Genomic DNA, 24,192 nt, shown 5'->3' on the forward strand with positions numbered 1-24,192 from the left:
GGTGCTCATTTGGGATCCCGGTGCGATCAAGGCAAGGATGTTAGCTGCTAGGCCATGGCACTGGGCCCTGCCCACCCCCAGTTTTAACAAAGTATTCTCAGATTTCACAAGCTTAAAAAAAAATTTTTTTCAGGACAACATGGGATTTCCACTGTGTAGATGGATCATGATCCCCTTGAGCTGCCTGCTTCCCAGCTGTAGTCCCATTGAACACCACCACACCCCAAGGCCCTGCAGCTCGCCAGCCCTGGGCTCAGCCTTGTCCCCAGACAGCTCTGCCCTTCCTCAGAGCGCCCCTGGCTTCCTGCCCGCGCATGAGCTGAGTGCAGATGCTTCCGGCAAAGCACCTGCCCAGGTGTTCACCTCTGCTAGCTGGGGAGCAAATATTCCAAAGGTGCTGACTTATGGCTCTCCGATTATTAGAGACCAGACGTCCCTGTGTGCACTGCTCTGAGAGCCGCCCACGGCCGGCTTCGGACCCATCCTCTGGCTCCCAGGGGGGCTTTCTTTACCAGCTCACAGGAGTTCACAGACACCAAGGAGATGATTCATCATGTTGCTATAAACATTTCCCCCATCTTCAGTTTGTTTTTTTTTTCAGTCAGAAGACTTAAATTCCAATAAAATTTTGCACAGTTTTGATCAGATATTACTCTGATTCTCTAGATCTTAAAGCTTTTATTTCCTTCATTCAGATGACTCCTTCCTGGCCCTCTATTCAGGTGGACAATGGACGGCCTGCCTCGCTCCCCAGCCGCACAGCAGCAGCGGCGTCTGGAGACCACCACATTTCACCAGGAGCTCAGTGTCTGAAATGTTCTGCTTTCAGAAAATGTGGTGATCAGGGGCCTGGCGCGAGGGCTCAATGGCTAAATCCTCACCTTGCAAGTGCTGGGATCCCATATGGACACTGGTTCATGTCCCAGCTGCTCCACTTCCCATCCAGCTCCCTGCTTGTGGCCAGAGAAAGCAGCAGAAGGAAAGAGTGAGAGGGAAAGGAAAGGAGAGGGAGATGGAGAGAGGGAAGAGAGGGAAGAGAGGGAGAGGGAGGGAGAGGGAGGGGGAGGGGAGGAGGGAAGGAGAAGAGGGAGGGAGGGAGGGAGAGGGAGGGAGGGGGAGGGGGAGGGAGGGGGAGGGGAGGAGGGAAGGAGAAGAGGGAGGGAGGGAGGGAGAGGGAGGGGGAGGCAGGGGGAGGGAGGAGGGAAGGAGAAGAGGGAGGGAGGGAGGGAGGGAGAGGGAGGGGGAGGGAGGGGGAGGGAGGGGGAGGGAGAGGGAGGGAGGTAGAGGGAGGGAGGAGGGAAGGAGAAGAGGGAGGGAAGGAGAAGAGGGAGGGAGGGAGGGAGAGGGAGGGGGAGGGGAGGAGGGAAGGAGAAGAGGGAGGGAGGGAGGGAGAGGGAGGGAGGGAGAGGGAGGGAGGGGGAGGGGGAGGGAGGGGGAGGGGAGGAGGGAAGGAGAAGAGGGAGGGAGGGAGGGAGAGGGAAGGGGAGGGAGGGGGAGGGAGGAGGGAAGGAGAAGAGGGAGGGAGGGAGGGAGAGGGAGGGGGAGGGAGGGGGAGGGAGAGGGAGGGAGGGGGAGGGAGGGGGAGGGAGGGGGAGGGAGGAGGGAAGGAGAAGAGGGGGAGGGAGGGGGAGGGAGGGGGAGGGAGGGGGAGGGAGGGGGAGGGAGGGGGAGGGAGGGGGAGGGAGGAGGGAAGGAGAAGAGGGAGGGAGGGAGGGAGGGGGAGGGAGGAGGAGGGAGAGGGAGGGAGGGGGAGGGAGAGGGAGGGAGGAGGGAAGGAGAAGAGGGAGGGGCGGGAGCGGGAAAGAGGGAAAGGGAGGGAGGGGGAAGGGAAGGGGGTAAGAAGAGGGAGGGGGAAGAAGAGGGAGGGGAGGAGGGAGGGAGCTCCCAGGGGATGTTCCTGGGATTAGCCCTGAGCTCCAGTTTTTGTGACCACAGCCTCAGTTTGACACAGCTCCTTCAGCACAGCTCTTCGTCCAGCCCCGTGGCCACAGTGCAGGAGCAGGCAGTGCCCCCGCGGGCTCCTGTGGCACTCCTGCTGCCTCTCTCAGGCCCTGGCAACGTCTGATGTCTCCTCACCTGCACAGTCACTTCTCTGCAATAGGGCTGGGGTGACAGGAAACAGAGAGTGCCTTTCGGCAGCCATGGAGTAACCCTACACGTTACTGTTCTTGATCTAGTACAGTGTTGGCAGTTAACAGAGCTTCAAGCACAACCCTCACTCAGCTGGTCTTAACAAACTATCACTTCTTAAAAAAAGATTTTATTTATTTTTATTGCAAAGTCAGATATATACAGAGAGGACGAGAGACAGAGAGAAATATCTTCCGTCTGATGATTCACTCCCCAATGACTGCCAGCGGCCGGTGCTGCGCCAATCTGAAGCCAGGAGGTTTTCTGGGTCTCCCACATGGGTGCAGGGTCCCAAGGCCTTGGGCCATCCTCCAATGCTTTCCCAGGCCACAAGCAGGGAGCTGGATGGGAAGTGGAGCTGCCGGGATTAGAACCAGCGCCCATATGGGATCCCGGCGCATTCAAGGCAAGGACTTTATCCGCTAGGCCACGGCGCCGGGCCCCAGACTATGATTCTAATATGCTATTTTACGTGCCTCAAATTCTCAAACTTTATAAATATTAGTACCAATAAATCATTCTCTGACAAATGATCTAACACTCTCACATTAACTGATGTGGTAAAGGCCTAAAGTAAGCTGCTTGGCTGCCGTTTTTGAAGGTTTTGGTTTACGCTACCTTCACACACTGCCTCATATAATATAAAAAAAGAACAGAAGTTTGAAAAGGAGCAGCTTTTTGGAGATACATTTTTCTAACTAAAATGTCTTTCTTGTTCTGCTGGGTTTTCTGACTCTTAGAGGATCCTAGGCCAGCCTGATGGGTAAGCCACTTGGGACAGCAGCACTCCGCATGGGCGCCAGCTTGAGTCCCAGCTGCTCCATTTCCGATCCTGCTGATGTGCCTGGAAAAGCAGACGCTGGCCCAAGTGCGTGGGCCCCTGCCACCCCCTCGGGAGGCCCACTTGGAGTTCCAAGTTCCTGGTTTTTCTGGCTGCGGAGGGGTGGGGAGAGGAGTGAGTGAAAGCCTCTCCCACCTCCTTCAGAGTTGCAGGAAAGCTGCCAGCGGGCTGCGGGGGCCGGGGTGCCCCACTGGCATTTCTGCAAGACCCCAACCTCATCAAGCTCTGGAGAGCTGCTCTCAGTGGAAGCCGGTCAGCCAAGCACTCCGCTGTATTCTCCACGTTGAAGTCAATTAGGAAAGAGGCAAAGATGCATCCCACGACTGTCCTCCGGGAATCTGTGCTCCATGCCAGGAAAGCACACAACAACCTAAGCACGTCGGGTCCTGTCGGAAACACCTGCTCTGGAACACTCCTACAATTTGTATGCCAAGTAGAAACATGGAAACTGCTATTTTTTCTCTCTTTAATATAGATATAAAATGAAAGGGAGAAAAAACTTTACACAGAAAGTGATTAAACAGCTCCATTTCTCAGGCACCTGGTCTTTCTGAATACACAGCCCCAAGGAGTCCAAAGTGCCCGCAGCGATGCTGAGCGCACGGAATCCCGCAGGACAGGGTCACAGCATGCACGGCGTGCTTCCTGCGCTGCTGGGCCGGACCACGTCAGCACACATCCAGGACTCGTAACTAGAACACAAACTCAACTGCTATCAAAATTTAGTATAGCAGCATTGATGGCTGTTTTCAGGGTAAAGCAGTCCTGTGACCCCACATGACAAATCATATCAAAGCAATTACTACAACTACTCTACAATAGCTTAAAACCCTCTCTAGACTTGAATCACTACTTAGAAATTACCATAATGGGGCCCTGCGGCATGGCCTAGCGGTTAAAGTCCTTGCCTTGAATGCACCGGTATCCCATATGGGCGCTGGTTCTAATCCCGGCAGCTCCACTTCCCATTCGGCTCCCTGCTTGTGGCCTGGGAAAGCAGTCAAGGATGGCCCAAGGCCTTGGGACCCTGCACCCATGTGGGAGACCTGGAGGAGGTTCCAGGTTCCTGGCTTCGGATTGGCACAGCACCAGCCATTGCGCTCACTTGAGGAGTGAATCATTGGACGGAAGATCTTCCTCTCTGTTTCTCCTCCTCTCTGTATATCTGACTTTGTAATAAAAATAAATCCTTAAAAAAGAAATTACCATAATGAACAAATGATAATGCAATTAATCACCAAGCAATCAGCTGCACATCTGCTGAATGAGGGGGGACAGCGATATGAGCAGTGTACCCCCTTTCTGGTTTCATCCTCACAGCAAGCCTGCGAGGCCAACATTACTATTTACTTCTGCCAACTGAGCCAACTCTCAGAGAAGGGAAAGCAGGCCGGGTCATCTGGCCAGCAGGCAGCATTCTAAGCCACCTAAGCCCACACAGGCCCCAGTGAGCCTCACACACTGTCGCTTGTTGATGTGATGAGAAAAGGAAGGATAAGGGAGGTGCATTTCTCAGTAATACATTTCCTCATCCTACAGGCCTGTCTTCAAAGGTATCCTCATCACTGCTTTGGGGAGAATATCAACTGCTACAAGTGAACAGTGGCAGCTCTTATTTAATTGTCGGGCCTGGCACGGCGGCCTAGTGGCTAAAGTCCTTGCGTTGAACTCCGGTTCAATCTCGGGGCGCCGGTTCTAATCCCGGCAGCCTGCTTCCCATCCAGCTCCCTGCTTGTGGCCTGGGAAAGCAGTGGAGGACGGCCCAAAGCCTTGGGACCCTGCACTCACACTGGGGACCTGGAGGAAGTTTCCGGCTCCATTTTTTGAATCAGTGCAGCACTGGCCATGGCGCTCACTTAGGGAGCGAATCATCAGATGAAGGATTCTTCCCCTGCCTCTCCTCCTCTCTGTATATCTGCCTTTCCAATAAAATAAATAGATCTTTAAGAAAAAAACATCTAGGTTTAAAGGTGACAGTCAGGGCGGAATGGTTACGCAGTGGGTTAAGGCCCACCTGCTCCTCCAGCATCGCATCCAGCATCCAGCATCCAGCATCATCCAGCATCCAGCATCCAGCATCGCATCCAGCATCGCATCCAGCATCCAGCATCCAGCATCATCCAGCATCCAGCATCCAGCATCCAGCATCCAGCATCCAGCATCATCCAGCATCCAGCATCCAGCATCGCATCCAGCATCGCATCCAGCATCCAGCATCCAGCATCATCCAGCATCCAGCATCCAGCATCCAGCATCCAGCATCCAGCATCCAGCATCCAGCAGCGGGGTGAGAACCACCTGCACACCTGTGCATCCAGCTCCCGACCAGGCACCCGCCACCCAGGGGCCAGGTCGAGACCGAGTTCTCGGCGCTGGTTTCTTGGTCCAGCCCTGGCCACTGTGGTCATCTGGGGTGAACCAGCAGCTGGAGACCTTAAGACAGGTTTGTCAGTCTCTTTTTCTCCCTCCTTTCTGTTACTCTGCCTTTCAAACAAATACTGTCCTTTTCATTTATTTATTTTTAATAAAAACAAGACAGAGTCATGCTGTCTCCCACTTGTGCCGTGCAAATGCGCCTGTGACGTCCCTAGTCCTCAGAACTCCAATGCTTACCTGGATTTTTCAAATCAACAAATTTTGCTCCAAGAAAGGAAAGGCTTAAGTGACATTAAGTTTAAATGTAAAAGCCCCTAGCACTGCTGCACGGAGGGTAACATCCTGTCGGGGCGGCGGGCCTTCCGACAGAGCTCGGCCTCAGGCCACCTCTGCCTCTCACTATGCACACCAGGGAAGCAGTAGTGGACAGTTCAAGCACTTGGGGCAGCGCCCTTTTTTTCCAGTTAATTCATTTTTATTGGAAAGGCAGATTTACAGAGAGGAGAGATGAAGAAAAACCCTCTAGCCACTGATTTTACCCCCCAAATGGCTGCAGCTGCTGGAGCTGGGCCAATTTGATCCAATCCTAAACCAAAAACCAGGAGCTTCTCCTGGTGTCACATGTGTGTAGGGTCCCGAGAACTTGGGCCATCTTCCTCTGCATGTCCCAGGGCACAGCAGGGAACTGGATGGTAAGTGGAGAAGCTAGGGCACAAACCGGAACCCCTATGGGATGCTGCGCTTGGAGGTGGAGGATTAGCCAGTTGAGCCACTGGCCCCGGGTCCCTGTCCTACCATAGGAGACCCAGATGCATTTCTGGGCTCCAGGCTTCAGCTTGGCACAGCCCTGGCCACTAAAGGCATTTGGGAAGTGAACTAGCAGACAGAAGATCTTTCTCTACCCCTCTCTCTCTCTCTATCTTTCATAGAAAAGTTAAAAGTACTTAACTTTTTTAAATTTTTCTATTGTATTTTTAATTGTATACATTTCATTTCTGATATTTTTACATATTTGATTAGTGTGTGAAGGGTCAAGGGCTAGAGGAAAGTGGATGAAAGCATTGTTTTCACATTCTTTTTCTTCCTTCCTGTATCTGGGAGGAGGGGAGAGACAAAGGCAGAAGCCACAGGCAGCCTCCCAACCATCCCAGGGTCCCCGATGTGGGGCATGCTCTGAGGGTCTTACTCAAGTGGTTTTGATAGTAGTTCAGCAATTCTGAATTGATGCCAATCTTGTCACTCCCATCATCACGAAGAAAGCTTTCCAGGTTCCAATGGATGAAATAGCACACCTTAGGGTCTCTGTTTGCCCAGGTATTCACTGCCAATTCTTGGCTGGGGTAGTTGATTTGTTCTGTCCTCCTTCCTCTGTCATTACCAGGTGTCCTCTGCAGGCTCCAGTGGACTGCCATATCCTCCACGTGCGTCCGGATATGCTGTCCACTGCTCCGTCTAAGCCACTGAGAAGGCGAGCTCTGACATATGTATTCCACAGTCTGACCATGGAACCTGCAATTCCCTTCAAGGTTGAAATTCTGAGTCCAGCAATTCAGTTGGGGGGATCCCCAAAGAAAGTTCATCTGTACCCCAGCTGTAGGCAACTGTGTAGGTTGACTGTACCTAGACCAGTGTTAAACTGCTGGGAGAAAAGCAACTAATAGCTGGTAGGCATTCTGGGTCTGGTTAATGCCAAATCTGTGTTAACTACACCAGTGTGCCAACACAATTGCTATTTTTTTAAGGCATGTGAAGTACAGAGGTGGGCATGCCAGCAGACCGGGTCTGGGCCACTGGCCTCAAAACTCCATCTACGAGGGCAGTCACAGGATCTGTGGTCTGAGGTGGAGTGCGTAAGTCAGGACTGGGTTGCCTTGGTTTTTTAAGCCTGTGCAGTGGACTGCATTGCCAGATGAGCTTGGCGGACATGACACCCAGTTCACTGAGGCCTGCAGAGGACACCTAGTACCATGGAGTGCAGAACAAACTGGACAGCTTGTCCAGCCAAGCTTTGACAGCAAGTATCTGGGCGACTTGACTCTAAGGGTGACCGTCAGCCAGTGGACCTTAGTAGGATTTCCTCATCCTTGGAGCAACAAAGTCAACAGCATTTCAGAACTGGGAAAACCACTTTACAGTACCCTCAGAATATGCTCCACATTAGGGACCTTGGGATATCGGGTGTCTGACCCCATCCTAGGGCAGTGATGTGGTTAGGCTGCTGGGATCGTCCCTCTCCCCATTTCCCCAGAGACATGAACAAAAGACTGAAAACAAAACAAAAACAGAAACTTTATCTAAGGTGATCCCAGACATGATTCTTGTGTTTGCATGCCAGTACACAGTCCAGTAAAGTCTATTGCCTCAATCAGCCTACACACACTGTTAGTTGCAAATGCTGGGTAAAAGTACTTTTCAAAATGTTATCTGAAAGATGGTGAGGCAGAGAGAGATCTAGTACCCACTGAGCTCTGAGTCACTGCAGCCACTGCCTGCTGCATGCCAGGGCACTCCGGAGTGGAGCGGGGACCTGCACCCAGGCACTGTGCTATGGCTGCAGGGACCCCAACCAGTGCCTTAACTACTGCGCCAAATTCCTGCCCTGATGACTAGTATTTAAGGGATGGTCACCTTCCTGCTAGGTCTGTCCTACAGGAAGACAGCAAGGGAAGAATTCCCATTACCTGCTTTTAAGTGTTTCTTCTTTTCCCCTTTGGCTGCACTGCCCAGCCTCCCACTGGGCATGCTCAGAATCCACCCCAGGGAGCTGCTCACCACCCTGATGCTGCACAGCTACCCCAGGGTCACACACTCACCACCCTGATGCTGCACAGCTACCCCAGGGTCACACACTCACCACCCTGATGCTGCACAGCTACCCCAGGGTCACACACTCACCACCCTGACGCTGCACAGCTACCCCAGGGTCACACACTCACCAAGCATCTAAACAGATGTCCCTTCACACAGACGCGAGGACACCTTTCCCGGGGCTGTGCATATTCAAGTCCTCTGCTAAATGTCACTGTCACCCCCTCAAGTGTCCGCACTTCCTTCAGAGGGAGATTTATTTTCTTGGCCTCCTTAGCGGATTTCAGTTTAGGCAACTCGCTGGTTTTTTAATCCTGGTTTCTTTAGCTTGCCTTTCTCTGACAGGTCTGACTAATCTGTTTTACACACTTGCTCATTTATGCGGGTTTTGAACCCAAGCTTGACCGGGGTGCTCTGGCCTCAGGTAAATCATTTCTCTGGGCTCCGGTTTCTCTTCTGTGGATTCCATAGAACTGTGAATTGTAAATAGTTAAAATCCCTGGAGACTGATTCTTTTTTTTTTTAATATTCATTTATTCATTAATTACACTGTATTACATGACACAATTTCATAGGTACTGGGATTCCACCCCCTTCACCCCAAACCCTTCCCCCATGGTGAATTCCTTCACCTTGATGCATAACCACAGCTCAAGTTCCGTTGAGATTCCCTAATTAAAAGCTCACACCATACAGAGTCCAGCATCCCACTGTCCAGTCAAGTTCAACGGCCTCTTAGGGAGGCCCTCTCAGGTTTGAAGGCAGAGCCAGCAGAGCGTCACCTCGATCAATTAGATGCTCCAACATATCATCAGCAACAGTCCAGGTACGATGAGGCTGGTGCAGAGTCCACTGATTGACATAGTCCATCTTAGGGTTTCCCCTTGTCCAGTTTTCCGCTGGAAGCATAAAGCTGAGGTGGTTGATTGATCCACTCCATTTTCCATCTTTTCTTGGTTAATGCTTTGATTCCTCCATTTTGTTCAGGGGAATCCCCTAAGAAACTTTGAGGCATTCCCAGTCCAGGCTCCTACATGTACTACTAGTAAGCACAGTGCCCGCCACCGTCCATCACTCCGATCAGCTGGTGGTTTTAACCCCTGGGTTGGTTCTATTCTGAGCCCCGACCTCCATTGGAACCAATGAGTATAGCAGCTCTCCCCGGCTCTGCCCATCACACTCTCGTCCCTCACCTAAACCAGTGGGAGGTGTGCTGGTCGGGTGTTGCATTCCCTACTGGCACAGGCCATTTCACCTTGGCATTTGGAGACTGCTTCTTGAGAATACAGCAGAGAAGCAGGATGAAAGTGAGTGCTGGGCAGTTAACACTCCTGTTGCTAGGCCAGCCATTTTGACTCCACACATCACTAGAGACGTGGCCACATAAACCCAAAATAAGGGGCTGGTGTGGTTCAACAGGTTAATCCCTCGCCTTGTGGTATCAGCACTCCCTCTGAGCACTGGTTCATGAGCCAGCTGCTCCGCTTCCTACCCAGCTCCCTGCTTGTGGACTGGGAAAGCAGCAGAGCATGGCCCAAGGTCTTGGGATCCTGCACTCATGTGGGTGACCTGGAAGAGACTCCTGGCTCCTGGTTTCAGGTCAGCTCAGCTCCGGCCATGGCAGACATTTGGGGAGTGAACCAGCAGATGCAAGACTTCTCTCACTCTCTGTCTCTCCTTCTCTCTGTAAATCTGTCTTTCCAATAAAAACAAGTAAATCTGTTTTAAAACTATAAATAAACATGGAAATGTTCAGTAAGTATCTACATTGTAATGTGTTCTGAAGCGTTACTACACAAAGCGTCCACTGTCCCTCTGAGCACGCGCAGAGCAGCACACCTACGACCCCCAGCAGCCTCTGAGGCCATCTGGCCTCGGCATCCTTCCAACTACCCTCTTTTTTTGTTTTCCAATATTTATTTTTTTTTGAAAGGCAGAATTACAGAGAGGAAGAGAGAAGGGAAAATCTTCCACCTGCTGGCTCACTCTCTCAAATGCCTGCAATAGCCAGGCGTCCCGTGGGAGTGGCAGGCCACGCACTGGGGCCACGCCCACCACCCCCTGGGGCCTTAGCAGGAAGCTGGCTGAAGCGCCGGAGCTGGGACCCACACAGGTGCTGACGGCGGTGTGGGTCTCCTGAGCAGTGGCTGACCCTGCATCCCAGCATCACCCACAGACAGAATCTGAACACTGGTCTTGTATCTTGTGACGATACTGAACTTGCCCACCAGTTCTGGTAACTTTTTTGGTGAAGATTTCTTGCGGTTTTCCTCTAGTGGATCGTGTCACTCATCCTTCCCAACCCAGAACCCTGAAGGGCTTTCTCTCCTGACCGCACTGACCAGCATCTGCAGTGCAACACTGAACAGAACTTTAATGTGCTGAGTTTGCTTCTCTTGCATTTACTAAGATGAGCATATATTTTTAAAGATGCATTTATTTTTACTTGAAATAGATTTATAGAGAGAAAGAGAGACAGCAAGAAAGATCTTCCATCCGTTGGTTCACTCCCCAGATGACCGGAACAGCCAGAGCTGGGCCAATTTAAAGCCAGGAGCCTCTTCTGGGACACACATGTGGGTGCAGGATGCCAAGGCTCTGGGCCATCCTCCACTGCCTGCTCAGGCTACAAGCAGGGAGCTGGATGGGAAGTGGTGCAGCCCCCATCTGGGACACTGGCATTGCAGGCAGAGGCTTAGCGTGCTAAGCCACAGTGCTGTCCTCAACAATGTGGCTTTGTTCTTCATTGTATTACTGTAGTATATTAAACTTAACTGATTTTATTTTAAAAAAAGATTTATTTATCTGAAAGACAAAAAAAGAGACAGAATCTTCCAGACGCTGGTTCACTTTCCAAATTATCGAAGCAGCTGGGTCTGGGCCAGGCTAGATTCAAGAGTCAGATGGCCTGCGTGGGTCCGTCCTGTGGACAGCAGGGCTCTGTTCACGTGGGTCACCACCCACCGCCTGCCCAGGCACCTCGGCCAGTGCTGGGTCAGAACAGTTTGGACTCAAACCAGAACTCGGATGTGGGAAACAGCAGCTTAATCTCTGTGCCACACTGACTGATTCTAGAATGTTCGTCTAATCTTGCAGTTCTAGGATGAATTCCGCCTGCTCTGCTACAAATCCCCTACCACAGAAGACATGCGTGTCTATATTCCAAAGGGATACTGGACTACAGGTTACGGTCTTGGGACATCTGAGCATGATGATAACACAGGCCTCACACAATCAGCCGGTTATATTATTGTGTGAAGGCTTGGTCTGACAGGATTCACCAATGAGGACTAATCTTCCCTTTCGGCCTGAGCAGTGGCTCAACAGGTTAATCCCCTGCCTGCAGTGACAGTGTCCCAGCTGCTCCACTTCCAATCCAACTCCTTACATATGAACTGGGAAAGCAGTGGAAGATGGCTCAAGTCCTTGGGACCCCAAATACACATGGGAGGCCCACAAGAAATACTGGCTCCTGGTCATTTGGGGAGTGAACCAGCGGACAGTTCTCTTACTCTCTGTCTCTGCAAATTTGCCTTTCAAATAAAAATAATAAACTAATAGTACAATATGTCTATGCAAATTTTCTATTCTTCTGGGGTCAGTTTTGGTAATCTGTCTATTTTTAAGAAGTGTAATTCCATCTAAAGTTTGTTGGCATGATGTTGACGGCACCGACTTCAGCTCAGTGGTCAGCTCTTCCAGTCCCGGTTTTGGTCAGCTGTGACTTCCTTCTGTCTCACTCATCTTCTGTCTGCGCCTTTCCTTGGCCCCCACAGGCTTAGTCCTTCAGTTCTGGACTCGTAAGGTGGTCGCTCAGCTGAGTGACTGGAGGACAGTGCTACGTCTCCTCCTCTAGTCCCACTCAGCTACAGTGCATGAATGCGGATAAGCTCTGCTTCCTAATTCAGCTCAGATTATTGTCCAGTTTCCCTCGGGAGCTCTGCTCTGCTCTAAGGTCACTTGCAAATCCTTCACTAATTTCGGGGATGTGCACCTAGGGAGATGCTGGCCCTGATCAAAATCACTCATGACAGACGGCCACGCTACTGCCCAGCCCAGGGCGTGTCTGCCCACGAGTGCAAATAGCCCCTCGATGGCCTGCAGCAGGTAGCTGGGTCCAGACGGACCGCAGCAAACGTAGAAGTCTTCGGTGTATGTATACAACATCTTGAATCACTTTTATTTGTTTGAAACAACACTGTATGTGACCTTAAGGTGGGAGGAAAGGAGGAGAGGAAAGAGAAAAAACTGAGTTCCCAAACAGTTGGATCTGGGTCAGGCTGCAGCCAGGAGCCAGGACTCCATGTGGGTGTCCCAATATGGGGAGCAGGGACCTCAATACTTGACCTTCACCTTCTGTCTCCAGGGTGCACCTTAGCAGAAAGCTAGGTCAGGAACAGCAATTGGATATGGGGCGCTGGCCCCCGAAGTAGCAGCTGAACCCCACGTCAAGACGCCTGGCCCTCTGACGGCATCTGAAGTCATAACGCTGAATGAGACCACTGAAGGACAGGGTACAGAAGTGACAGAAAGGAGACAGGCCTGCTGTTAGGCAATGTATGTTACTGAAATTATCACAGTGTTTTGGGGGTGAGGTTTATCTGAGAGACAGGGCAGTCGTCCATCCCCAGCAGGCCAGCAGAGCAGCCACACCTGGACCTCCTGAGCGCTTGCATCACCCTGCTGCTTCCCTCGACACATCAGAGAGAGCTGGATTGGAAATGGAACGGTCGGGACACAGACAGACATCGATACGGGATGCTGGCCTTGCTGGTAGCAACTTAACCCACTATGGCACAACACTAACACTATTATCTATAACATTATTCATTAAACTGCTCACGTTATTTAAACAAGAATTCTAGTCTCCCCACCTGTTCTGCCTTTCCTATACCCATATGCCTCTCCACCAGTCTCAGCTATCTAACCTATTCTTTCCATATACTTAACCCTGAAGCAGAGAAGGGGGGCAGGGTGGGAAACCCTTATTGCTTCCACACATTCCGTACCTTGAGGACACGGGAACCTAAGAGAGCCTGTGCACCTTGTCACAGGTCTGGTTCAGGCCCCAGCTACTGCATGTTTCCAGCGAACAGGCCTACGGGACAGTGATGACGGCCAGAGAACCAGGGGTTTATCACTCGGGGGACTTCGACAGAGCTCCTGGCTTCAGAATGGCCCAACCCTGCTGTGTGTGCATTTGGGGAGCGAACCAGTAGAAAGAAGATCTTGCTTTCTCTTGTAAGTAAATGAATCGATCTTACATTTAAAAAAATCAGGTAAAGAATCAAATTTATTACTTCTCTAACTAGATAATGAAACAAAATATATACAAGGGTACTTAAAAATGTTTTCTCCATCAAAACAAACATCTTTTAATAACTCAATTTCCCATGAACTTTCCGAGGTTCCCACACATGCTTTTTGCAAATCAAGTGTTCAAGGGCTCATTCTGTTTCCACCCACTTCGGGAATGATATAGTACAGAAGAAAACGGGTCAAGTGAGGGAAACTGCTTTCCAACTGAGGTCTGAGAATGAAGAAGTAGCTGAACAGGTAGGAGCTGTCACCTACTCACACACTGCTATTATGCCTCAAAAGCCACTTCCAGCTCGCCCCATTAATAAAGCAATCTAGTCGCGTGACACAGACTTTTGTAAGAATAACTTCCCACTTTTTTTAAATTTGGATTAAAACTACAATCCCTTTAAATGGGCTTAGTTTTTGGTAACAATTTCAAATAATGCTCAAAAAACCCTATTTTAGCAGGAAAAAAAAGCAATCTATGAAATCGGACGGTCTTACAAGCACAATTCTAAGTTGAACTCCTGAAAAAAGTTAAAAAGGAAAGAAGCCACACTGTTGGTAGGTTTCTCAAATACAAGCGAGGCTGGATGCTCGTGCAGTGGCTCAGCACGGCATGGAGTGCTGGCGCCCAAGTCGCCCCGCGGTGCGCGCAGCGGCTCCTGCCGTCCACCCGCAGGGCCTGCACTGAGGGCCTGTCCTGGCTTTGGCCTGGCTGAGCTTCAGCTTTTCTCAAGCCAGTATTTGGGGACTGAACCAGCAGACAGAAGATCTTTCGCTGCCTGTCTCTTTCTCAAGATTTATTTTATTTTATTTGAAAGGCAGAGTTAGCAAGAGAGAGAATCTTTCATCTGCTACTTTGCTCCCCAAACAGCCCCAATGGCTCAAGCTGGACGGGTTCAATGCTGAGAGCCAGGAGCTTCCTTTGGGTATTCCACCATGGGTGCAGGGTCCAAGTCCCTGGGCCGTCCTCTGCTGCTTTCCCAGGCCACAAGCAGGGAGCTGGATGGGATGCGGGGCCGCTGGGATTAGAAATAGAGCCCACATGGGATCCTGGCGTGTGCAAGACAAGGACTTTATCCGCTAGGCTACTGTGCCAGGCACCAGGAATTATTTTATAATTTACCTATCAAACTTAAAAGCAATCATAAGAAATACCAGCCATTCATTTTTCATGATTCACATGGTAACCCAGGTTCCCCCAGGACACAGCTGGACACTCCCACAGAGACACTCAGGGCAAGCAGCCCACAGCCACGCAAGCAGGGACTCCCTCCCAGTGCATTTGCAGGTGCGGCCTGCATGCTGGGCGGTCACTGCAGCGCTCATCCCCGCTCTGCCTCCCAGGGCCATTTGGGGAAGCAACCTCTCTGAAACACGCGAGTCAAAGCAGAACAGAACATTTACCTTAATACCTGTAAGATACTAAACCTATCAGGGATTACAAAGATAAACATGTTAATATCTATACCCCTACTAACAAGTAATTCAAATCTAATAAGCAATCATAGTTTTTCAAAATAGATGTATCTGGAAGGCAGAGTGACGGACATGGGCAGGGGCAGAGGGAGACACATCGCTGGTTCACTTCCCTGAGGTCTGCAACAGCCAAGGGCAAACCAGGGTGAAGACAGCAGCCCCACCGGGGTCTGCCGCATGGTGTCAAGCGCTCAGGAACTGAACCAGCATCTTCTTCCTTCCCAGGCACACGAGCAGGAAACTGGATCAGAAGCAGAGAGTGTGAGACTGTCCCCAGGCACACGAGCAGGAAACTGGATCAGAAGCAGAGAGTGTGGGACTGTCCCCAGGCACACGAGCAGGAAACTGGATCAGAAGCAGAGAGCGTGGGACTGTAGCCAGTCCTCTGATGTCCAAGGCAGACATCCCAAGCAGAGGGCTAACCCACCGCACCCCAATCTTGCCACTATAACGCAGGTTTTCTGCAAAGAACTCATTTGTCAAGGGCCAGGATGAACAGGTGAGATTAAATACACAGCAATGCTCAACCAGTGGAGCCCCAGCACACAAGGCAGCAGGTGGAGACTGGAAAATACTCATTCCATGGTAGGGGAGAAGAAAAACCGCTGCTTTAATCCTTTCCTCTAAAAAAGAATCTACTGTTAAGTTTAAGATAGCTATTAAGTTCATTTAGCCTTGAAAAAGTTCTGGTAATATCAACACAACTAATGCAGCTTTACTATTTAGTCAATATCCCACACCCACAAACTTTACAACAGATTCAGGGTGTCCTACAAAGTCTATTCTGAATGGGTAGCTGGTTGTATTAAGACAATGATTTCATTGAGAGTATTCACTGTAATTAGCAGTCAGACTCTATTATTACACGGTTCATTACACACCTAGCTTCAGGCTGTCACACTGCTGTCCCAGAACACCTGCCTCACCATGCCACCTTTCCATGACAAGCTGTATGTATTTAATTGGATGATTTTTTAAAAGAACTATTTATTTTTATTGGAAAGGCAGATCAGATTTACAGAGAGAAGGAGAGTGAGAGAAAAGCCTTCCACCTGCTGGTTCACTCCCCAAGTGGCCGCAACGGCCGGAGCTGAGCTGATCCAGAGCCAGGAGCCTCTTCCAGGTATCCCACGCGGGTGCAGGGTCAAAGGACGTAGGTCACCCTCTACTGCTTCCCAGGCCACAAGCAGGGAGCTGCATGGGGAGTACAGCAGCCAGGACAGACAGGTGCCCATACAGGATCCCAAAGCATGGAAGGGGAGAATTCAGCTAGCTGGCCATCATGCAGGGCCATTATCGGAGATTCTGACTTTAGTTTTTATGCAACTTCAAAAACATTTATTTATTTGAAAGGGAGAGTGAGGAGAAACCAGATTTCCATCTACGGGTCTACTTCCCACACAGTTAAAGCCAGGAGCCCAGAGCTCCACCCAGGTCTCCCATGAGCAGCAGGGAGCCAAGTGCTTGGGCATCTCCTGTGGCCTTCCTGGGCGCGTCAGCAGGAAGGTGAGCTAGCAGCAGAACAGCTGATCCTTAGACTGGCGCTCCAATTGTGCAATGCCGGCAGAATGCACCCCACAAACGCATTTAAGGCACATTCTGGGAGGAACATGACATTCCCTCTGCCTAATCTCTTCCGGCCAGGCCTTCCACCAGCCCACACTGACCATTCAGTATTTGCTCTCTTGATCTTCCTAACATCTGTCCAGTTCTCCCACTCTGCCACTGTGCTTGTTCAAGCTTGTGTCAGCTTAGGTATTACGTAGACGGCCACGTTCCCGTTACAGCTCTCAACAATCACTAATTTCTATCCACAATCATCAACAGCTCCTAAGAGCCAAAAAAACTGAGGATCTGCCTAAGATAGCCTATCTGAAGCCTTACTGTCAACACAAAAAACTAGGCCTCTACCCACAGTGAGGCCTCGGTTCATTTACTTGATAAACACTTTGAGTCCAGCCACAGGATTAGGCACTTTCCGGAATGTTCCCCCAACATGGCTTGCCCAACCATCTCCTTAGAGTATGGAGGTTCCTCCCACCCAAGCGGATGCTCTCAGCTTGCAGGAGCCATCGCACATGAAGTCTTTTTTTTTTTTTTAAAGATTCATTCATTTTATTACAGCCAGATATACACAGAGGAGGAGAGACAGAGAGGAAGATCTTCCGTGCGATGATTCACTCCCCAAGTGAGCCGCAACGGGCCGATGCACGCCGATCCGAAGCCGGGAACCAGGAACCTCTTCCGGGTCTCCCACTCAGGTGCAGTGTCCCAATGCATTGGGCCGTCCTCAACTGCTTTCCCAGGCCACAAGCAGGGAGCTGGATGGGAAGTGGAGCTGCTGGGATTAGAACCGGCGCCCATATGGGATCCCGGGGCTTTCAAGGCGAGGACTTTAGCCGCTAGGCCACGCCGCCGGGCCCCGCACATGAAGTCTTGACAGCTCGTGGACCCTCCCCCTAATCCTGTTCTACTCAACTAACAGGGAATAAGAATGCCTGCTGGTCACGTACATTTGGGAGATACCGCGCAAATAAAGAGAAACATGTTTCTTGTGCTAGACTTCTCTGAGCACCCAGCATTCTTATATGAGACCTCAGAAGGGGAGAGGGAGGATCCAGCACCGTGTTGTAGCACGCTAAGCCTTTGCAGCACCAGCATCCCACACAGCTGCTGGTCTGTGTCCCAACTGCTTCACTTCGGACCCAGCTCCCTGCTTGTGGACTGGGGTAAGCTGCAGAGAATGGCCCAAGTCCTTGCGACTTGCATCCACATGGGTGACCCAGAAGAAATTCCTGGCTCCTGGTTTTAGATTGGCTCAGCTCTGGCTGTTCCAGCCATTTGGAGAGTAAACCAGCAGGTGGAAGATCTCCCTCTATCTCTCTCTCTCCAACTTTCAAATAAAAAAAAACCAAATCTTTTTAAAAAGGGGGTGTGCAGGCAGGCTACACAGCTACATAGTCACACCTCACCTTAGCTTTGTAGGGATTTGCTCCTCACAACCACAGCTTCATCAGAGAGGGATGGAGGCCTACAGAAAGGCTTTAGAAGGCAGCACACACGGGCCTGCCTGAGAGCCCAGGCAGCAGAGGGCCCAGCACGCTTCCCAAGGCTGGGGCCATGGACAGTTCTCACCCTGCAGTAGTCTAAACGAACCCCACAATAGCACCTACCTTTCAAGGAGCCCCAAGCACTTAGTAGCCAGGTCAGCAGACAGAGGGCAGAGGGAGGGTTCACTAACAGCACTCCGGTCACCAGGCTACTCCCACAGGTGACAGCACACTGTTCCAGCTCCTGCCTGGCTTTCCTGTCTGGAAATCACTCGTGTCTATGCCTCCTTCAGGCTCATCTGTCAAATGGGAAGAACCGAGGCCTCCGCTTACATGAGCATCACCAACAGCAGCAGGCGCACAGCTCCTCGACCCAGCAGCACACATTCCAAGCAGGTTTGTAACGGAGATCTGGCTCCCTGGGAGTGTGTTTTCTAAGTACTCCCACCCCAGTCCCACCTCACAACTGCCCGCAGTGCTCCCAAGTGGCCATCACCTTACCTCATTGTGACTCCTTACCAAAAACCCTTGTTTTTTTAAAATATCAATCCTAGGGCCCGGTGTTATTAGTCTAGTGGCTAAAGTCCTCGCCTTGCATGTGCTGGGATCCATATGGGTGCTGGTTCGTGCCCTAGCTGCTCCACTCCCATCCAGCTCCCTGCCTGTGGCCTGAGACAGCAACAGAAGATGGCTCATGGCCTTGGGACCCTGCACCACGTGGCAGACCTGGAAGAGGCCTACGGCATTGGGGCCCTGCACCCATGTGGGAGACCTGGAAGAGGCCCATGGCATTGGGGCCCTGCACCCACGTGAGAGACCTGGAAGAGGCCCACGGCCTTGGGACCCTGCACCCGCGTGGGAGACCTGGAAGACGCCTACGGCATTGGGGCCCTGCACCCATGTGGGAGACCTGGAAGAGGCCCATGGCATTGGGGCCCTGCACCCACGTGAGAGACCTGGAAGAGGCCCACGGCCTTGGGACCCTGCACCCGCGTGGGAGACCTGGAAGAGGCTCCTGGCTCCGGATAGGCTCATATCCAGCCAGTTTTTTGCAACCACTTGGGAAGTGAACCAACAAATAGAAAATCTTCCTGTCTCTCCTTCTTTCTGTAAATCTGAACTTACAGGAAAAATAAGAATCAATAAACCTTTATAATAAACAAATAAATAATAAATAAATAAAAATACCAGCCCCCTCCCCCCCAATTACCAGTCCTGGAGCAAATGAAGCAAGCACTTGCGGCACTGGCATCAATCGAAACCCGGCAGCCCTCCTTCCTTCCCAGCCCCTGCTCATGTGCCTGGGACAGCAGCAGCAGTAGCAAATGCTTGGGCCCCTGAGCCCACACAGAAGAGCCAGAAGAAGCTTCTGGTTCCTGGCTTTGGGCTGGCCCAGGGGAGTGAGTCCATAGGTGAAGATGTCTTTCCTTTCTGCCTTTTAGCGCTCTGGCCCACAGCCTCCCAAAGAGCCGAGCCTGCTAACCCTCCGTCCTCCACACCTGCGCCCCTCAGCAGCATTCTTCACGAGGGACCAGCACGTTTCCACAGCCTCTCACAGCAGGGACACAGTGAAAGGCAACGCGCTGTGCCTGAGGCCCTTTCCCAATTTCAGATCTTTGTTTAATTCCCAGCTGCTATTTTAACTTACCTGATAAGCAGGTCTTCCCTGCTTATCAAAGAGTAATTAAAAAGAAATTATCTTTGGGAATAAAAAGTAAATAATACCTTTGCCAAGCTCAAATACAGTTTGTGGTTTTAGTTCTGAGATGTGTTACTCTAAGTAAGCTACGCAGACACACGCAGCAAGCACACCCTCCCAGCAGGCCCCGCTGCCCGTGCACTTGGCAGAGTGGGTCATGTCACAGGGCAGCCTAGCCAGGGGGAACTACAGGACAGGCCCCCTAAAGCAATCCACTGGGCGTTCACGTCAAGAGAACAGACACCCCAGGAGCCTGTTCTGCGGAAGGTCCCCAGGGAGTGCCTGGCCAGCCACACAGTGCCACTGGCCACCGAAAGTGCTGCTGCTCGCCACCACGGTGGGCCAGCATCCTTGCACACCAGGTTTCACTCTCACATTCTTGTGAAACAAGTGTTCAGTCTGTCATGCCGGGCTTCTGCTGCAGTGACGTGAACTCCCTGGCCCATGGCCACGAGGGGCCGGGGCACGCAGACTGCTTCCCAGGGGAAACAAGTGTGGCCGCAAAGAGCCCAATAAGGAGGGGCGGGAGGTGGACACGACGTCAGGTCTCCTGATTTCCTGGCCTACAAGAGGCACACAGTTAGGCGGCTACCATCTTGCCCATCCTTAATTATGACCACATTTTGGGAAATCCCGGCCCCACACTCTCGTCCAAAGCCCTGGCCACTGGTGGCTGCGCGGGATGGGCTCCGCGGAGCGGGAACAATCCTCCAGGCCGCAGCAGTGACGTCCTGGGGCTGGCTGCCCAGACGGCCCAGCCCTACTGGCTCTGCCCTGACTCAGAGGCCGATGCGGCCCTACAAACGGCTTGGCATCCCTGCACCAGCTTCTTCATTTGGAGAACATCCAAGGTCAAGGAGTCATTTCCAGGAAGACCCCTAAATACACAAAGGAGTACAGGTTTTTATTGGGATTTTAACATGTAAACCCTGCGAAACTGCAGCTGCAGAATTAAAGAAAAAAAACCCCACGCTCTACGTACAAACAAGCTCGCGATTCAAATGCAGGATCTACACGCACGAACGTGTTCTCTGGAGGAGACTTACATATTTCTCAGTTAACAGGGTACGCCAGTGCACGCGCATGCACACACACAGCACTATACTGAAGCCACACAGTTACTTCTGACAACTATATTCCTGAAAAATGGTGTAGCAGTTAAAAGTTCTAAAAGGGGTTCGCTTTACTGCACTAAGACCTGCTTAAAGAACGCTCGTCTGTTATCTCATATAGAACACAGCCTCACAATTCCACAGGTAGATAGTCACAAACGAGCTGAACACACAGTTACAAAATTTACCAGGAAAAAAAAACACTGGCCAGTTCTCATTTGACATCCTGTTCTCCCTTCTCAGAAAATGACACTTTAAATAAATAAAACCCAGCCATCAGTGGCCTTGGGCAGCTGGAATCCTGCCACTTGCCCTGGAATCCAGAGCCCTGCACCATGCTCCTTGCAAAACCCTGTCCTGCTCTGCTCCAAGAGGGCAAGTGCCCACCATCCAGCTGGAGGGGACCCCTAGGACCCCGACTCACATAGAGCCAACACCACCTGCAAACATGGCAAAGAAAACAGAGTTAGCTGGCTTTTCTCTGCTTCCTTAGCCCGGCCACGCTCGGCCTGCTGCTCCCACAGCCCGCCCTCTGCCATGTGGGATGCCCACAGATCTGCCCCGTCCTCTCCACGCTCAGCCTGCTGCTCCTACAGTCTGCCCAGGATGCCCACAGATCTGCCCCGTCCCCTCCACGCTCGGCCTGCTGCTCTCGCAGCCCACCCAGGATGCCCACAGATCTGTCCCGTCCCCTCCACGCTCAGCCTGCAGTTCCCGCAGCCCACCCTCTGCAGCCTGGGATGCCCACAGATCTGTCCCGTCCCCTCCACGCTCGGCCTGCTGCTCCCGCAGTCTGCCCAGGATGCCCACAGATCTGCCTGTCTCCTTGCTGCGCTGCAGGTGTTTCCCACGGGCTTCAGCTGCCTGGCAGGTCATTTTTATTTGCTCTACCCTCAGACTTTATGTGCCTCACACACTGTTTTTGATGAGTGGAACAGTCAGAATTCACAAGTAATTCCTTTTCCTCCTTAAATTTTTCCAGGTAGAACCTCTGGGCAATAACCCCCAAGAGCTGTCTAAAACCCAAGCTTGCAAGCCAGTGCACTGCTCCCTGTGCGCAAGGACACACAGGACCCACCATGCCTTTCCAACAACTCTTCAACCTCCAGCTGTTGGGCTAGTAGGGGGCTCCTGTGTCACCAGACACTCAAATCCAATAACGGATGATAACATAAATGACCCTTCCCCTTGTCCCTTGGGAGGGCCTAGCAAGGGGACCCCTGTCCCAGCTCAGGGTCGGCAGGGCAGGGCCAGCAAACCTCTCCTCAGAAAGCGCTGCGCTACTGCACCTTTCCTCGCTTTCCTGTGCAAAGTTCTCTCGCGAGGAGCAGGGCTGCCATCCTCCCCGCCCTGTGCCAGCCTGCCCGGTGGAAGTGGGCCAGATGACAGCACTTGGCAAACGCGCTTATCTCCGTAAAGAGGCTGTTTAACAAAAAGGTGCTGGTGGCGGGCAACAGTGTAGCTCTGTTTCACGTACTCTCCACTCAACTGAACCTTTCTGTAAGTCACTAAGCAGAAAATGAAACAGTTCATCCCATTTTCCGCTTATAACCCACACTGTTTACTTCAGAATTCCTGAGCCGACTAAGTATAAACCTGCTACAAAATAATCTTTGTTAAAGTGTTACTCTGTATGGCACTTGAGAAAATAAACATTGTAAAAAGGAAAAGCTAAGTCGACACTTCCAAGTGTCCCCAGCTTCCACCCGAATATGCAAATACCACAACACAAAACGACTTGGTTGAGGAAGCCCCCCAGCAGCGTTGCGTCACAGCGCCCTGGAACTCTACAGCTTGATAGCACAGCTGTCAGACACGGGGAGCAGACACTGGGATTCTAAACGTCAGATCTTTAACATTAAATGCAGCCTCTTTGTGTGTATACAAATACGCTGCATTATATGCATGGCCGGTTTCTGAGTTATGTGAAAGAAAAAGAGCCCGACTTTAGGAATCTTCATTCTCACAATAACACAAACGTGGTAAGCCCCTTTCAGCGTCCGGCTCGTTCTCTAAGCACCAACAAGACCACCTTCTTCCAAGCATCATTCAGACAGGGAGCCATTTAAAAGCCTCGCTTTCCCCAGCCAAGGGGCCCTGCCCGCTGCCCTGCAAGGTGCCCTCCGCCAGCCCAGCTCCGCCAGCCCAGGGCGAAGTGTTGTCATTCATTCTCTTCCCGCAGCACTGAGGGGGAGCCTGGCGGCGGTGCGGGCGACTGTCAGCATCCCCCCCTCCTGCCGCGCACCCCGCATTGCAAGCTGCGCACCCCCCACGGTCCTCCGCACCGCACAAAAGCCGGGGCCGGCCCTGCGGCGGATGCGGGGCGCGCGCTGCGCCGAGACGCGGGGCTCGAGCGGCACGTCCACGCAACCGAGCACCATTTTGAGTCCGCGAATCTTGCGGTTGGCGCTTTAGAAATAACCGAGCAGAACCCCGCCAAATGGAGGCTTCACCTGGCGTAGGGCCCAGGGTGTGCGGCAAACCCAATTAGAGCGGGTCCCCAAGTCCCAGCCCGCAGACACATAACGGGTGCCCGCGGGGCCCGCCGTCCGTCACCCCACCGGGCAGAGGTGCGGCCGGGCGCGCCGCGGGGGGCTCGCCCGGCCGGCTCAGGCCACCCCGCGCGCCCCACGCCTCGGAGCCCCGCCAACGCGCCCCTCGGCGGCGGGGGGCTGCGCCCCGACGCGTGTCCGAGGCGCACACCCGCAGCCCCCTCGGCGCCGCCGAACAAAGGGCCGCGCTCACCTGGGCTCCGTCCCCGGCGGCGGCGGCGGCGGCCTCGCGGGCGCCCGCTCAGCTCCCGGCGCGGCCCGGCCGCGGCCCTCCGCCTGCTCCTGCTGCTGCTGCTGCTGCTGCTGCTGCTGCTGCTGCTCGCGCCCGCGGGACGCGGCTGCTCCGGCTCCGGCTCCGGCGGCTCGCGGGGCCGCTCGGCTCCCTCCGGCTGCCCCGAATCGGCGGGGCCCGCGGCGGCGGCGGGGGCCCGGCGGGCGCGCGGACGGCCCTGGCACGGTGCGGCGCGGCGGCCCGGGCGGCGCTCAGGGCTGCGCGGCCGAGCGGCCGGCGGCGGCTCCCGGGCCCGGCGCGCTGAGGCGCGGAGCTGCCCCCGCGGCCATCTTGTGGCTCTAACTGACAAGAAGCCCCCTCCCCCCGCGCCAGCCAGACGCGGCGCTCGCGGCCCCGGCCCCGCCCCGCGGCGGCCGCCAACAGGAAGTCGGCCTGCCCCTGGCGCGTGACGCGCGCCGCGCCGGGCCAATGGGCGCTCGGCTGCAGAGCGCCGCCCCCCGCCGCGGGCCCCCTCAGGCTCTCATTGGCTCGCCCTGGTCAGGCCACGCCTCCCCCGCTCCCCTCTAATACCCGCCCGTGCGGCTGTCTGCAGTCGGTTTGGGAAGCGCC

The 24,192-nt window shown here is 52.9% G+C and overlaps 1 protein-coding gene across 1 annotated transcript in view; it reads right to left on the bottom strand.

The window, feature by feature from the left end:
• TNRC6C (trinucleotide repeat containing adaptor 6C) overlaps nucleotides 1–23,931 on the bottom strand; it is a 97,200-nt gene extending 73,269 nt beyond the window's left edge. Inside the window, exon 1 of the mRNA XM_058676424.1 lies at nucleotides 23,545–23,931. The gene's annotated coding sequence lies outside the window, so the exon portion shown is untranslated. The remainder of the gene's footprint in view (nucleotides 1–23,544) is intronic.
• Nucleotides 23,932–24,192: the final 261 nt, after the last annotated feature.

This window comes from Ochotona princeps, chromosome 17, assembly GCF_030435755.1.
Source record: "Ochotona princeps isolate mOchPri1 chromosome 17, mOchPri1.hap1, whole genome shotgun sequence".
In the NCBI taxonomy this organism is placed as follows: Eukaryota; Metazoa; Chordata; class Mammalia; order Lagomorpha; family Ochotonidae; genus Ochotona; species Ochotona princeps.